This window comes from Pogona vitticeps, chromosome 3 (assembly GCF_051106095.1).
Source record: "Pogona vitticeps strain Pit_001003342236 chromosome 3, PviZW2.1, whole genome shotgun sequence".
NCBI lineage: Eukaryota > Metazoa > Chordata > Lepidosauria > Squamata > Agamidae > Pogona > Pogona vitticeps.
In genome coordinates this window covers 107399787-107414310 of record NC_135785.1, presented here as the reverse complement: position 1 = coordinate 107414310, position 14524 = coordinate 107399787, and the positions used below count along the sequence as shown (strand labels likewise).

General features: G+C 41.6%; 1 long non-coding RNA gene across 1 annotated transcript; it reads left to right on the top strand.

Annotated features, from left to right (window-relative positions):
• Window positions 1-103: 103 nt before the first annotated feature.
• LOC144588348 (uncharacterized) lies at window positions 104-12125 on the top strand. The gene is made up of 2 exons (XR_013543861.1): window positions 104-3463; window positions 11208-12125. It is a non-coding gene; the product is annotated as an uncharacterized LOC144588348 (long non-coding RNA).
• The last annotated feature ends 2399 nt before the right edge of the window (window positions 12126-14524 follow it).

Genomic DNA, 14524 nt, shown 5'->3' with positions numbered 1-14524 from the left:
CCTTTATATACCTCGGAGCTTTCCCCGGGAAAGCGAAACTGCCTCCATCGTCATGTGAGGGCCTTGGACGAGTCCACTTTCTCGCAGCGAGCGGGGGGGGGAGGAGAGGAGGGATAGGCGAGGAGGACGCGGGTGGGTGCGTATGAGCACGCGGGGGAGGCCCACACGGAGGAAAGACCCCCCCTCCATCTCTGTGGACGAGCCCTCTTTTCGGCCGCATTGTGGGGGGGGGAGGGATTTAGGAAAGGGCCGCCGAGGGAGCGGGACACATTCCCAGCAGGGCTTCCCCCGAGGTTTCGGGCTGCGGTTGGGGAGGTGGGTTGCTGAGAGCTGATGCAATTTGCCGAGAGGTTGGGAGCGGCGTTACGTAGCTTCACTCTGGTTGCCCTTGGTTGGGATGGGTGGTTTTTTTTTCCCCCTTCCTGAAACCAAAGAGCTTCTCGCTGACATTTTTTTTCTTCCTCGATGGGAACAAAATCAAAAGTAAAAAAATAATTTTTAAAAAAAGTGGTGGCCTCCTGAAAGACTTTTTTTTAATTTTTAAGGCGAGCTTTCGTGGACAAAAATGTCTGATCAAGTGGATTTGCCCATTAGTGAAAAAAAAAATACAATAGTCTTTCAGGTGCCCACCACGTTTTTGCCTTTTTAATTTTTCTGTTGTTTTCACCTATGATGTTTGCACAGAGTAACACCGTGACCCCTTCTACAGTTTCCTTTTCTGTTACGAAAAAGACAGCTTTGTTGTTGTTGTTTAGTTGTTTAGTCGTGTCCGACTCTTCGTGACCCCATGGACCAGAGCACGCCAGGCCCTCCTGTCTTCCACCGCCTCCCGGAGTTGTGTCAAATTCATGTTGGTTGCTTTGATGACACTGTCCAACCATCTCATCCTCGGTCGTCCCCTTCTCCTCTTGCCTTCACACTTTCCCAACATCAGGATCTTTTCCAAGGATTCTTCTCATGAAATGGCCAAAGTACTGGAGCCTCAGCTTCAGGATCTGTCCTTCCAGTGAGCACTCAGGGTTGATTTCCTTCAGAATGAATAGGTTTGTTCTCCTTGCAGTCCAGGGGACTCTCAAGAGCCTCCTCCAGCACCACAATTCAAAAGCATCAATTCTTCAGCGGCCAGCCTTCTTTATGGTCCAGCTCTCACTTCCATACATCACTACTGGAAAAACCATAGCTTTGACTATGCTGACCTTTGTCAGCAAGGTGATGTCTCTGCTTTTCAAGATGCTGTCTAGGTTTGTCACCGCTTTCCTCCCAAGAAGGAGACATCTCTCAATTTCATGGCTTGCTGTCACCATCTGCAGTGATCATGGAGCCCAAGAAAGTAAAATCTGTCACTGCCTCCGTATCTTCCCCTTCTATTTGCCAGGAGGTGATGGGACCAGTGGCCATGAACTTAGTTTTTTTGATGTTGAGCTTCAGGCCATTTTTGCACTCTCTATCACCCTCATTAAAAAGGTTCTTTAATTCCTCCTCACTTTCTTCCATCCGAATGGTATCATCTGCATATCTGAGGTTGATATTTCTTCCAGCAATCTTAATTCCATTTTGGGATTCATCCAGTCCTGCCTTTCACATGATGTATTCTGCATATAAGTTAAATAAGCAGGGGGACAATATGCAGCCTTGTCCTACTCCATTCCCAATTTTGAACCAATCAGTTGTTCCATATCCAGTTCTAACTGTTGCTTCCTGTCCCACATATAGGTTTCTCAGGAGATAGATAAGGTGGTCAGGCACTCCCATTTTTTTAAGAACTTGCCATAGTTCTTTGTGGTCCACACAGTCAAAGGCTTTTGCATAGCTAATGAAGCAGAAGTAGATGTTTTTCTGGAACTCTCTGGCTTTCTCCATAATCCAGCGCATGTTAACAATTTGGTCACATGTTCCTCTGCCCCCTCAAAATCCAGCTTGTACTTCTGGGAGTTCTCGGTCCACATACTGCTGAATCATGCCTTGTAGGATTTTGAGCACAACCTTGCTAGCGTGTGAAATGAGTGCAATTGTAAAAGACAGCTAGAACCTTCAATGATGCTGCTGGTGATGGCGATTACTCATTAGAGGGTTAGATCCCTCTTTTTTACCTTTTGGTTATAGAATTGTTTCAGTTAAATAATTAATAAATATAACGTAACTGCCCTGTTTCCCTGAAAATAAGATCTAACCTGAAAATAAGCCCTAGTAGGATTTTTCGGGATGCTTGTAATATAAGCCCAACCCCCAAAATAAGCCCTAGTTAAGTGAAACCCTGCCCTCCATCATTGTGCATCAACCGGAAGAAGATGACATTATAAAATAAAACATCCCCTGAAAATAAGCCCTAATGTGCTTTTTTGGAGCAAAAATTAATGTAAGACCCTGTCTTATTTTGGGGGAAACACAGTAATAGTATAATAATGTAGAGTATGCTTTGCCTTTTCGCCCCCAAAAATATGCTCAGTGGGTTAACAAGTTTTTTAAAAGATTAAAAACAAAAGCTTGATTTAAAGACTCAATGTAAATACAAATTATGCAGTGTGTTCATTTTAGAAGAATCCTCCTACACAGACACATTTGGAGAATGTGGATCCTTCCAAAGGACATTACCACAAATAGCTATCTCCAGCCTTAGGGAACTCCAAAGTTGTAGAAGTATACAAAAAAAAATGGTGAAAATAAAAGTTATGGAATATTTACTTCTACATGGAGAAGGGGATGAAGGAACATATAACAGAATATTCTGGAAGAGAGTCTAGATGGCCATCATTCCACATTGCAATATATTCTTGTAGATCTCACTTATTAAGATTTTTTTCAATGGTGAAATACCAGATACCAGCATGTTCAGAGGCTTAGTGAGGGCAGTGGGTCAGATGTAGTGGAATCTCTGCAGGTTTTTAGTAGTTGATCTGTTGGTGTTGTTCCTTAGCCTAAAGCCCAAACTACATGTTGTTGTTGTTGTTAGTCAAGTTAATTTTAACTGATGGCAACCTTTTCCAGGGATTTCTAGATATATTCAGAATAATGGAGTGCCTTCTGTCTTCTAATATGAGACAATATATTTTATTCATCATTAAAAATAATCTCCAATTAAACCTCATGGTAACTGTCTTTTAATCCATGCCTAGACCCTTAGATCAGATAAAATGTATCTGTCTTCCCAGTGTTTGGATCCTCAATTTGGCCTAAAATGTAAAACAACTGAATACTGCTGGCATTACATCAAAAAGAACAGTGCTCTTAATAGAAGTTAATTTCCACAGAAATACCCATAAATGTCATGATTAACTTGCCCAGATTTTGCAGGTTGCTGTATGTTACAGAAAAGAGTAGCTTTGTTTTTGTTTTTCTCACAAGCCCTTACGGATAACTTTTTTCTCAAGATCTCCACACTCTGAAGTATGCAGAAGAAGAGTCTTTTTCAAATAGTTCTGAGCATCTAAAACAGCTGTTGGTGGAAAGCACAGTGATTCCCAATGTGAGTATAAATACATTCTTTTAGATGGAGTTTTATGATTCCATTTCCAGATCTACACCACCATTAGGTAAAGTGAGATAGTTTCATCAGGAAGGAAAATCCTTCTGATAGGCGCTCCTCAGTTCTTCCTGGATTCCACCACTGTTCTTTCTTGCAGAACAGAGATGTGTGTCCTACATTGCAGTTCCTGCATACCTTAACCTTGCCCATTGCCTCATTTGCAACAGAAGCTACTGCCTTATTGCCAATCAGGGAGTTAAATTCAGCTGCCAGTCAAGACATCTTTCTGTACATGGATTGGAGAAAGAATGCCATTTTATTTTGCTAGCTATCGTGTTCCAAAAGATCTCCTGTATGGAGAATTAGTACAAGAAAGCACCTCAGAGGGAGACCACAGCTGTGATATAAGCATATCTGCAAGTGGGATCTGAAGGCCTTAGGAATGGACCTCAACAGATGGGAAGCCTTGACATCTGAGCGTTCAGCCTGGAGGCAGGTGGTGCTTCACGCCCTCTCCCAATTTGAAGAGACCCTTGTCCAGCAGGCCAAGGCAAAGAGGCAGTCACGAAAGCAGCAAAATCAGAGAGCTGGACAGGGGACAGATTGTATTTGTCTTCAGTGTGGAAGGGATTGTCATTCTCGAATTGGTTTTCTCAGCCACACTAGACGCTGTTCCAAGACCTGTATTCAGAGCATGTTACCATAGTCTCTTGAGACTGAAGGATGCCTATTACTATCATGTTCCAAACCAAATACAGTACAGGCAAGAATCCTATTACTGTTTTACTGCTTACCATTGCTAATTGTCAGAAATCAACAAGATACTAGAGTGTGTCTTAGTCACATGGCAGTTGTGTGCCTAGTTGTGCAGTGGAGATGTGCACTGGCACCTCGTCAATTAGCCACAATTAGCAATTCTGAGATACACAAATTGTATGCAAACAACAACAGAATTTTTGACTTTCACAATATTTTTCCAAACCATATCTACAGAACCATTTCTGTTGTCTAACGAGGAAATGACTGCAAGATGTATCTCGATAACAATGTCTCTTTCCATTCCTGGTTGATGTGACTGATGATCATCTGTGGTTAACAAATAGTACTATTCCATATAATCCTGTTTTTCTCTTGTGTAGTGCCTCCACTTCTGCATTATTGGAGTAACATGGGCAGCTTAGGAATGTTATTGTTTAGACAACAACTTTCAGAGTCCTTTAAATTGAGGATTCTCAGTGTTGCAATTTAAAAAAACTGTCATTTTACATGTGGGAAGCAGCTCCTGTGTGCAGTTACTAGTTTTTATAACTCAGCCCTTAGGTCAGCATTCAGAGTTATAAATGAATTCAGGCAAAATTTAATTAAATGTATACATAATAACTTCTACTTTTTCAGGTTCCTCAGGTTTGTCCTCTCTGATCACTGAAGCAGATTCCAACATTTCTATACTTTGCATTAATTCAAACCATCATGGTTAGATGTCAGTTAACTGTTGCCATTCTTTTCCTATGATATATAACTGGAAAATGTTACAGTTCCTCTAAAAGGGTCTCGACCAGCCAACAAAATCTTTGCAGGTGACGTTTAGGCTGCTGTGGAATGTTGTCAAACCAAACTTGCAAGGAAATCATTAAAGAAAACAAGATATATGGATATAGCACTCAAATCAGTCGTCAAAACTGTAGACGCAAGGAGCGTGGATTATGCCAATTGTGTAGTTTGGTGCATCTCTGCTTTTTACTTTGTGGGAGAATATTTGCAGGCAATTAAATTCTGCTAATTCATTTTATATTCGCCAGAAGAAAACCCATTTTTAGGCAGTTATTTTCCCCACTTTGCTTGGTATCTCAGTTTTAATCATACATGCTGACAATGATGGTAGGTTTTGACCCTCAAGAGAGGAGATGGTCTTTTCTTGAGCCGTCTTATAAAAACAAAAGAATCATGCTGGATAATACCGAGACCTACCTACTCTGGCCATGCTGCACTGGCTGCCCATCCATTTCCGCATTGACTTCAAAGTGTTAATGCTTACATATAAAGCCCTAAACGGTTTAGGACCTCGATACTTGGCGGAACGCTTACTCCCAACTAGTTCTACCCGTGTCACCCGCGCAAGCCAGGAGGTGAGGCTGAGGAGCCTGACACCAAGGGAGGCCCAGAAAGAACTAGAAACCGGGCCTTCTCAGCGGTGGCTCCTTGTCTCTGGAATAACCTACCTCCAGAGATTCGCGCTGCACCCTCGCTGGGTACTTTTAAGAACCAACTCAAAACATGGATGTTTAGGCAGGCCTTCCCTTCCAGTTAATTCCTGTCCTCTTTCCTTTTTTCTCTCTCTCTTTATTTGATTTATTTTTATTTTTCCCATCTTATAGAATCATCTAATTAATTAATTGTTATAAATTTTTTAGAACTTGTTATCATTTGTTGTAAGCCGCCTAGAGTGGTTGAAATGACTAGATAGGTGGGGTATTAAATAAATAAATAAATAAATAAATAAATAAATAAATATAAATATAAATATAAATATAAATATAAATATAAATAAATAAATAAATAAATAAATAAATAAATAAATAAAATTAAACATTCTGTTCACAAAGTGGCCAGCCTGTTGCCTATGGGAAGAATCCCAGCCCAATGAGTGTAACTGCTCTGTCTGTCTTGCACTTCCCACATCTCGCATACAGAGGCAAATGATGGTTGCAGTGATGGTGATAATGGATTGTCATGTCAATACCAATTCATGGCATCCCTTTCCAAGGTATACAGTACTCAAAAGTGGTTTACTATTCAAACTCTAAATTTCAGGATTCAGTAGGATGGAGACAGAGCACTTAAAAGTTGTCTTGATCTGCTATAACTATATAGGTCAGAGATAGCAAACCTATGGCACGTGTGCCACAGCTGGCATGCGGAGCCCTCTCTGTGGGCACGCAAGCCATAAGTCACGGGATCACTAACCCCAGCAGCCAAACATGAGGAGGTGGCTGCATCTGCAGTACTAGCACCCCGACAGGTGGTGGGCCAGGATCCAGAGCAGCTGGCGCTGGCGGGCTGACCAAGCTATAGGCAGGGCAAGGTTGGACACGACTGGAGGTGGATCTGGACTGGAGTCTGCCACCACTTCTGCTTCCATTGCCACCCACTGGTGTCCCCCCCCCCCAAGTTTGAGCACTCAGGATCAAAAAGGTTTGCCATCACTGGTCTAGACACTCCCTGGACACTCCCTCCGGAACCTGGTCATCTAAAGCTATGGATCGGTCAATGTAAATTCTTTTTCTGTGTCAGTTTACTTCTCAAGTAGCTACCTATAATTTTCAAATATAGGAGAGTTTTCCTTTAGTTTCATGCAGATTATGCAGTTAATACCAGCCTAAAAGTATGCTCAGTTGTTTTTTCCTCTGAAGGTTGCTGCTGAAAGAATAATTTCCTGGGAATCATTCCAAGGATTTGTTAAGTTTAGTTAGCAAATGATCTCTCACAGATTGAGGACATAAGATGTATTGCATACACTCATAAATAGGGAGCAATCCATCTCTTATAAATACAGATGCTTGGTAGCCTACTAGAGGGCAGGAAATGCAAACCTACCAGTTTGGCACATTCCTGTATTATCTCAAAATGCAATATATTTAATCTTAGAACTGAAGAGTTGGAAGTGATCCTATGGATCATCCAGTCAAGGAGGCACAGTGGAGTGTCAAACTTCCAACCTCTGGCTCTACAGCCAGATACTTAAACCCCTGAGCTATCCAGCAGTTGTTCAATTGAATCAATGTGCCTGTTCACCATGTATATGGTAATCCAGTTGTGTGCATGTATATGTGAACCAGGGTTGGTTATGGTTCATTTTGGTACTGATAGTCTCCCTCTGGATTGAACACAGTGGCATGTTGACCCTGCACACGGTGACCAGGTTTCCAGAATTTGCCTGGAGAATGAAATGTGGCAGGTGTCCTTGCAGGTATTTTTCTGGAACCTTTTTGTAATCACAAGGTCTCTTGGCATGGTTGTTTTGGAGACCTCTTCTGCTGACATCCTAAGCTCCAAACAGAATATTTGATTTGGCTTTTCACCCTGACTCTTCAGTTTGTTAAATATTTGTAAAACAGGACAAAACTGCACTTCACCAAATAGTGGGTAGTGATGCCATTCTTCTCATTTAAGTAAAGAAAATTACTATTCTCTAATATCAATTTTATTCTGCAAGACACTGAGCTGTCTTCAGTAAGAATTAAGCACGCTTTGTCCGGCTTTTTTCAGGAATATTTTGAGCTAAAAAGACAAATTTGGAAAAATCAAGATTTTAGGACAATTTATGTTCATTTTTTTGTTTTTGTTTTGTTTTTGAGGTCGCCATGCTGGTTGTGAGATTTGGAGAACTATATTCAGGAAACAACAAAAATAAGAACATTTCCTATCTGTTTCAATTCTGTTGAAATATTCAGGAAATAATATGTTTAGAGCTAAACTAAATGCTCTATAGGTCCTTGAGATAAAGCCCACGCAACATTTCTATGGAGAATTAAGATTAAGATTTGTCACAGGAACTATCTGTCTCTGAAAGGCAGCTTGGACAGGTGAAATCTCCATTTAGAGCTGCTACTGGTGTTAGTTCAAGGTTCTTGGTTTCATTTGATTTTTCATAAGCAATTACTTTCTATGAAGTGGTGTCTCTTATTGAAGGAAGTCAGGGAATTATCTAGTAATGTCGATTATAGCACAGGGGAAACAATCACTTTGGAGAAGCAAGTTTCCAGCATCACAGTGGTGAGATAAAGATTTGTGCTGCCCTACCAAAAAGTATCTGCCCTTCTCCTCAACGACTCTTCTCTGTACTATTGAAAATATAAATTAACTGTGAAGATGTATAGTGAACATAGTGTGGGACCCCTGCCCTCCCTCCCCACAACCTTATTTGAGTCAGGTGGCCTCAGGGAGCAGGTACAAAATCCTTAATCCTTGACATCAACGGATTCTCAATTGAAGCACCAGCTGGAGATTTTTCACCCACAGCTTTGGCCGGGGACACTTTCTTGTGTAGGAAAATCTCCTGTGCATTGTATTGAGGTAAGCTGTTCTAGCAGATACATTAAGTAGATAAGAACCCTAGAATAGTAGCCATTTTAATAAAAATCTATGATCTGCCCAATGGTCCACCTACAGTATGTTTATTATACATTCAAGAATCATGTAATATTTAAAATAACATGAAACAATAAAAAAAGATACAATTAAAACCAGTAAAAACAAGAGCAGCAGCATTACAGGAAAAGTCTTGTGTCAAAGCACAGAATGTTCTGGTAAGGGGAAAGCTTCCTAAAATACCTGCCAGGAAATGTTGGGCAACAAATGAGCAGAACGTCATTTTACAATGTGAGGATTATATCACTAGTTAAGTGAGCTGAAAGAAAGTGCTAAAAGTTATATTGATAAGTCTCAGGCAGGGAACAGAACAAAATAAACAGCAGATTTTTATAATATAACTTTTTTAAAGCTCATGGCATGTCTATGAGCAACAGTGACAGAGGAAAGCTTTTGTGAGATTACTTAACAGCAGTACTTTGTCCTGTCCTGCTCCAAATGAGAATGGAAAAACAGAGTGGCAGGGGCAATGGCCAGGCGTTGTAACAACATGACCTATGTTAATAAACAACAGATAATGACAGAGCGGATGCCAGTCTGGTCCAAGATGGTCTCTTGACCAAGGCAGAGCACCAAATGGTGTCCTGGTTGACTATGGGTACACTACAGTGCTTAAAGGCACCCTATTTATTTTGCCATGTCAAAATCCCACAAACACCTCCCTTCTTCCAAGTAACACAAATACAACAGCAGATTAATTGCTTATCATTTGGTGCCCTTTTCATAATGTCCCGAATCTGCTACTTTAGCCTCGCTATGGCTTTTTTGGTATAGCTCGCCCTGACTGGGAAAGAAAAAAAGGTCTGGTATATCAGCTGATCAATCCTGGATATTCCTCTTGAGGTAATCCCCCTTTGGTGACACACCAGTAATGTTTCTGACTGGAGACTGGGATTCTATTAGAGACAAGGTGGTCAGGATTATTTTAACCCTTTTTTAAAAGGGGCCTCCAATATTTATTGTCATTTTTGCTTGTTAAATTTCTATTGCTCCCCTTCCTCTGGTGAGCTCAAAGTAGCATACATGGGTCTGATCAGCCCTCTGTATCCCCACAATGCCCCTATCAGGCAGGTCAGGTTGATAAAAATGTGACTTGCCCAAGGTCACCCAGTGAGTTTCACCGCCAAGGATTTGGAAGTCCCCTTCCAACACTCTGACTACACCACACAGTTTCTGTACTGTGCTGCACTGTATTGTGTTGTATCTGTGGAATTAATCCATCTGTGCGAAGGTGGCTGAGAACATAAACTGATTAGTCAGAATATAGGGACTCCCCAACAGCCACCCCCATACCCAGTTATTGGGGCACTGCTGATATGGATTTGGGAGAGTTAGCCATCCCAAGCCATGGCTTCTAAGCACATTCTAAGTCCTGCCATCCCATTTCCTTATGAGGATGGAGTCAATGTGGAGACTAGGAAAGGTTTTTAGTTGTTGCTGTTTTTTACTGTAACTCCCAGTCCGAAAAACAAAACAAAACAAAACAAAAAAAAAACCTTTTGAATTCTCTAGAAATGAGAGCTGAGCCCAGAACCAGCCTTCAGATTTGAACAGATTGCATAGGGCATCCTTTCACCATACCATCATATAGTCCAAAAAGCAGGAGAGAAGGAGGGAAGAACCATTTCCAACTTCACTGTTTCCTATAGGCATATATAAGACTTTGAGACATGGAGGGAATTCTTCTTCCCATCCTTTCTGTTTACTTCTTTCCCAGTGCGATTATTTAATTTGTAACCCCTGTGGTCTGTGAAGGGGAGTTGCCAAAAATGCAGAATTAAAACAAGGAGTACAACAAAACACATTTCACAGATCTACATGCACAAGTTGGTGCTAGCATTGGTTGTGAATGTTCTCTAAGTGTGTGCACAGACAGTGACATAGTTGTTTTACCTGCTGTAAGCCGCCTTGGATCCCCATGGAGAGAAAGGCGGCATATAAATAATTTAAATATATAAATACATAAATAAGGATCACACTGGAGTGTGGCAGAAAGGGTGGCTTCAGGAATGCAGACTTAAAAGGGACCTTCTAAAGCAGCCCTTTCGTTTGGCCCTGATCACACCAGCCCACTCCGAAAAAAGAGCAGCCCTGCCGCTGGACCAAAAAGGTCTAGACAAGGGATGGAAGAGGGTCAGGCTGGTTTGTGACCTGCAATACATGATCTGGTCGCTAGTAAATTAGAGTGAACCAGATTGTACCATCAGAGTTCCCGAAATGCAATTTAAATGATTGTCTGATCGCATCCTAAGAAAGAGGTGGAGTCACTTGTGGCCTTTTAGTTATTTTTGGACCTCACCATCCGTCACCCCTTGCCATTTGCTGTGTTGACTAGGGCTGATGGGCCTTGCAGTCCATCAACATCTGAAGGGGCACAGGTTGTCTGCTCCTATTCCAAATGCGATTATGATGGTGTCAACAAACCTTTTACTTTAGCTGAGCTTGCGTATTGTTGTGATGAGTGAACATATTCTAAAGTGTGCTACTATTATAAGTTACTAACAGTGGTTTCATTTGCAAATTTCCAGTTAACAGCTAAATAAATAAATCCGCCCATCCTATTCCTTTTCTTTATTTTTGTTTCTCACCAATACAGACTCGAATGGCAAAACCAACATTGTCTGAGATAAGAATGAACCCAAGAGGTGTGTTACTGTGGAACCAATAGCCGTTTGGGAGGTGGAGTAAAAATGAAGAGGAATGACTGGACAGCTTCTTGCTACACGCCCAGAAACTCCTACAAGACAAAGCCACAAGGCACTGGAATTCCTTGGCACCTGAATGTTATTTAATCCTGTGATTTATTGCATGTCTGCTTTCATTGCTTGACTCCTCTTGTTTTCGGTCTGCCACTTTTTCCACATGCAGATCTTCTGTCAATCAAAGCTCTTGCTCCTGAGGCACCAAAGGGATGTGTTTTATTTAAAAAGAAAGCATAGTATTTGTCTACAATACAGTGCAATCAAACAAGGTCTTTTGCATAATGGATACAATAACAGATTGGGACTCAGGAGACTTGGGTTTGAATCCTCACTGAAATATGGCAACACACTGGGGGTGGCAATGGTAAAGCCACTCCTTAAATATCCCACATACCTTGAAAAGACGATTAGGGGCACCATAAGTTGGACAAGACTTTGCAGCACTAACTCTAATTCCCATTTGCTAACTCTAATTCCCATTTGCCCCAGCAAGCTTGACCAATGGTGAGGTGCAAGGAAAGAGGTAGTTGATCAATATTTGGAAGACTGGGTGTTTACCACTTGTGGCTTAAATAGATACTAAGCAAATCTACATTAATAGCTTCTCACATGGGAACAATTCAAATACTCAGTGTACATTATATACAGTATATTCAGCAGAGGGCACAAGATTCTGTATATTGCAAAATCTTTAATCTGAAATAAAGTGTGTGCACTTAAATGGCTATGTAGTAGTTACCTAGCTGTGTTAGTCTGTTGTAAAGGAAATAGTCATGTACACCTATAAAACTAACTAGGTTTTTTTCCATACACTTTCATGTCTCTACATTTATTTAGATGATTTGAGTGGTTGTGTCTGTAGGTGGACTATAAAACGCTTAAACAGCTGGGTCAATAGACCTTTCGACTATTGGTGTAAGCCACAGATGACCAAAGTGCAGATTTTGTTTCATTGCATCTCCCAACACTCCTCACCACTGGCTGATCAACTAGGACTGGTGGGAGTTACAATCCAACACATCTGAACTAGAGATGGGCCCAAACTAGCAAAATGGTGGTTTATCTTGGTTCGTGGTTTGCCTAAGTCCACAAACCATGAGGCACAAATTTGTTTTTTCCCCCCTGAAAAATTGCGGATAGGTTATTGGTTTGTCAGCCCTATAAAAGGGCCCTCCAGGCACCTAGAGACACTCAGTGCTCCCTCTCTCTTCCCAGTGCCCGTCACCTCCTCACCTTTTACCTCCACGACTGCTGCCATCTTGAAAGGCAGCCCGCGTGCCTCTGCAAATATGTGTCCACCTCTCAGCTGTTCCAAAGGTGGGAAGAGGGGGAGGCTCAGCTAAGACAGCCAGTTTTTTTTCCTTTTTTTAAGAGACAGCCACCAGGGTTAGGGTTCGGGTGCCTCAGTTGAGAGGCAGACCTATGTGCAGAGGCAACCCTGGGCTGCTTCTCAAAAAATATATATTTTTAAATGATTAAAAAAAGAGAGGCAGCTCCAGGGTTTTTGTTTGTTTTGTTTTGTTTTTGACAGTCATCAGCTCAAAATATACTGTGTATGTAGAGAGATATAGATGGCAGCAGCCTGGCTGGCTCCCGCAGGCTGGCTGCCTCTGCACATGCGCCGCCTCTCAGCTTTCTCAGCTTTTAAGATGGCAGCAGTGGTGGAGGAGGCAGCAACAGCAAAAGGTAGGGAGGTGACTGGGGGAGTGGGACGGGCCAGGGGCAGTGGGTGTCTAGGGTGGCTTTCATAAAAATATATTTTAAAAAAATGAGACGAATCAACAACTTGAAAATGGCTAAAACTTCATCAGTTCATATTTGTCAGAGTCATCGTGTTCGACAAACACAAATTGACGAATTAGCAACAAATTAGCAATTTTTGATGAATTTTCTGGTTCTGTTTTTGCTTCGTGCCCATCTGTAATCTAAACAGCCACACTTTGTCCAGCTGTTGATATAAGCCCATTTCATCCTAATAATGATTCTACAAGCCATAGGGAAGGCTATAGCAATGTCAGGCTTATTTCTATATCTAGCTGCATGTACATCCCACAAAATCTGTGTAAATTAAGCTGTTATATGCAGTTTGTTGCATGTTAAGTAATGAGCTCCTAATGACTATTACATTCTGCCATTATGGTCAGTTGTCATGTGCTGAGAGCTCATTTTGTAAATCTGTGTTTTGGACCCTGTAATTGATGTGTCACACAACAACACATTGGGTAGAAGCCTCAGTCTCCCATCTAAGTAATGGGAGTAATACTGACATATTTCAGAATTCTTGTGAGGACAAGAGACCATCTCCAAAGCATTGCATTAGCTGCAATTGATGGAAATGTGTATCGGCTGTCATGTCTGCTCTGTGCAGCTACCAGCATTGACTTCAGTGGTATTCAGATGTGAGTGAATCACAGACCAGAACTCTTGACACATCCCTCTATATCTTTTTAGCTTGATTATGTAGTTTCCTTTTCTCAGGCCTTAAAGACAACTTCCTTGTCCTGCTCCACAGATGAGACTGAAGAATCTACCTCAGCCTCTTTAAAGATTACAGATACCTTTGTCACAGGGCAATACCACAGGGGTTCTGTCGCATGTTTTGGGGTTTCAGCTGACTTTATCCCTTTGCTGAGACCTTTCTATAGCTTAGGGGGCAGTGGGAGATATTCAGGGTCCTGATTGCTCCTCACTGAATTTGCTGTTTCCACCTGTGGCCTACATAGGATTGAGTTTTCATACTTTGATTTACCTCAGACTTACTTGGCTCAGTGCAACTTACTGTAAACATGTCATGTTCTAGCTTACAGTCTCCTAACCTGACTGACTTCAACCTGATTTGCCTTTAACCGAATCTGCTCACCTTTGCTCACCTCTTGCTTTGTTGTCCCCAAACCTTGACAGAACAGGATATTAACCATGTAATGTGTTACTGTTTACACTGAAGTCTACTTCATGTTTAAAGAAGCTTCATTTAATTTCACAGGACACTGACCATAGCTTTTCCTTACCATCTGAAAAGAACAGAGGTGTGCAGGGAAGGGCGGTGATCCCTGCGTTGTAGGGGTAAAACATCTTAGATCCTTAAGCAGTCACAGGTAGCTGTGTGTCTATAGGGTTGCCAACTAATTCATATTTTTTTGGTCTAAGATGAGAAGGCTCTGCCAGGTAATAGGGTAAGAAGAAAGAATGAATAAACCACATAGCCTGTAAT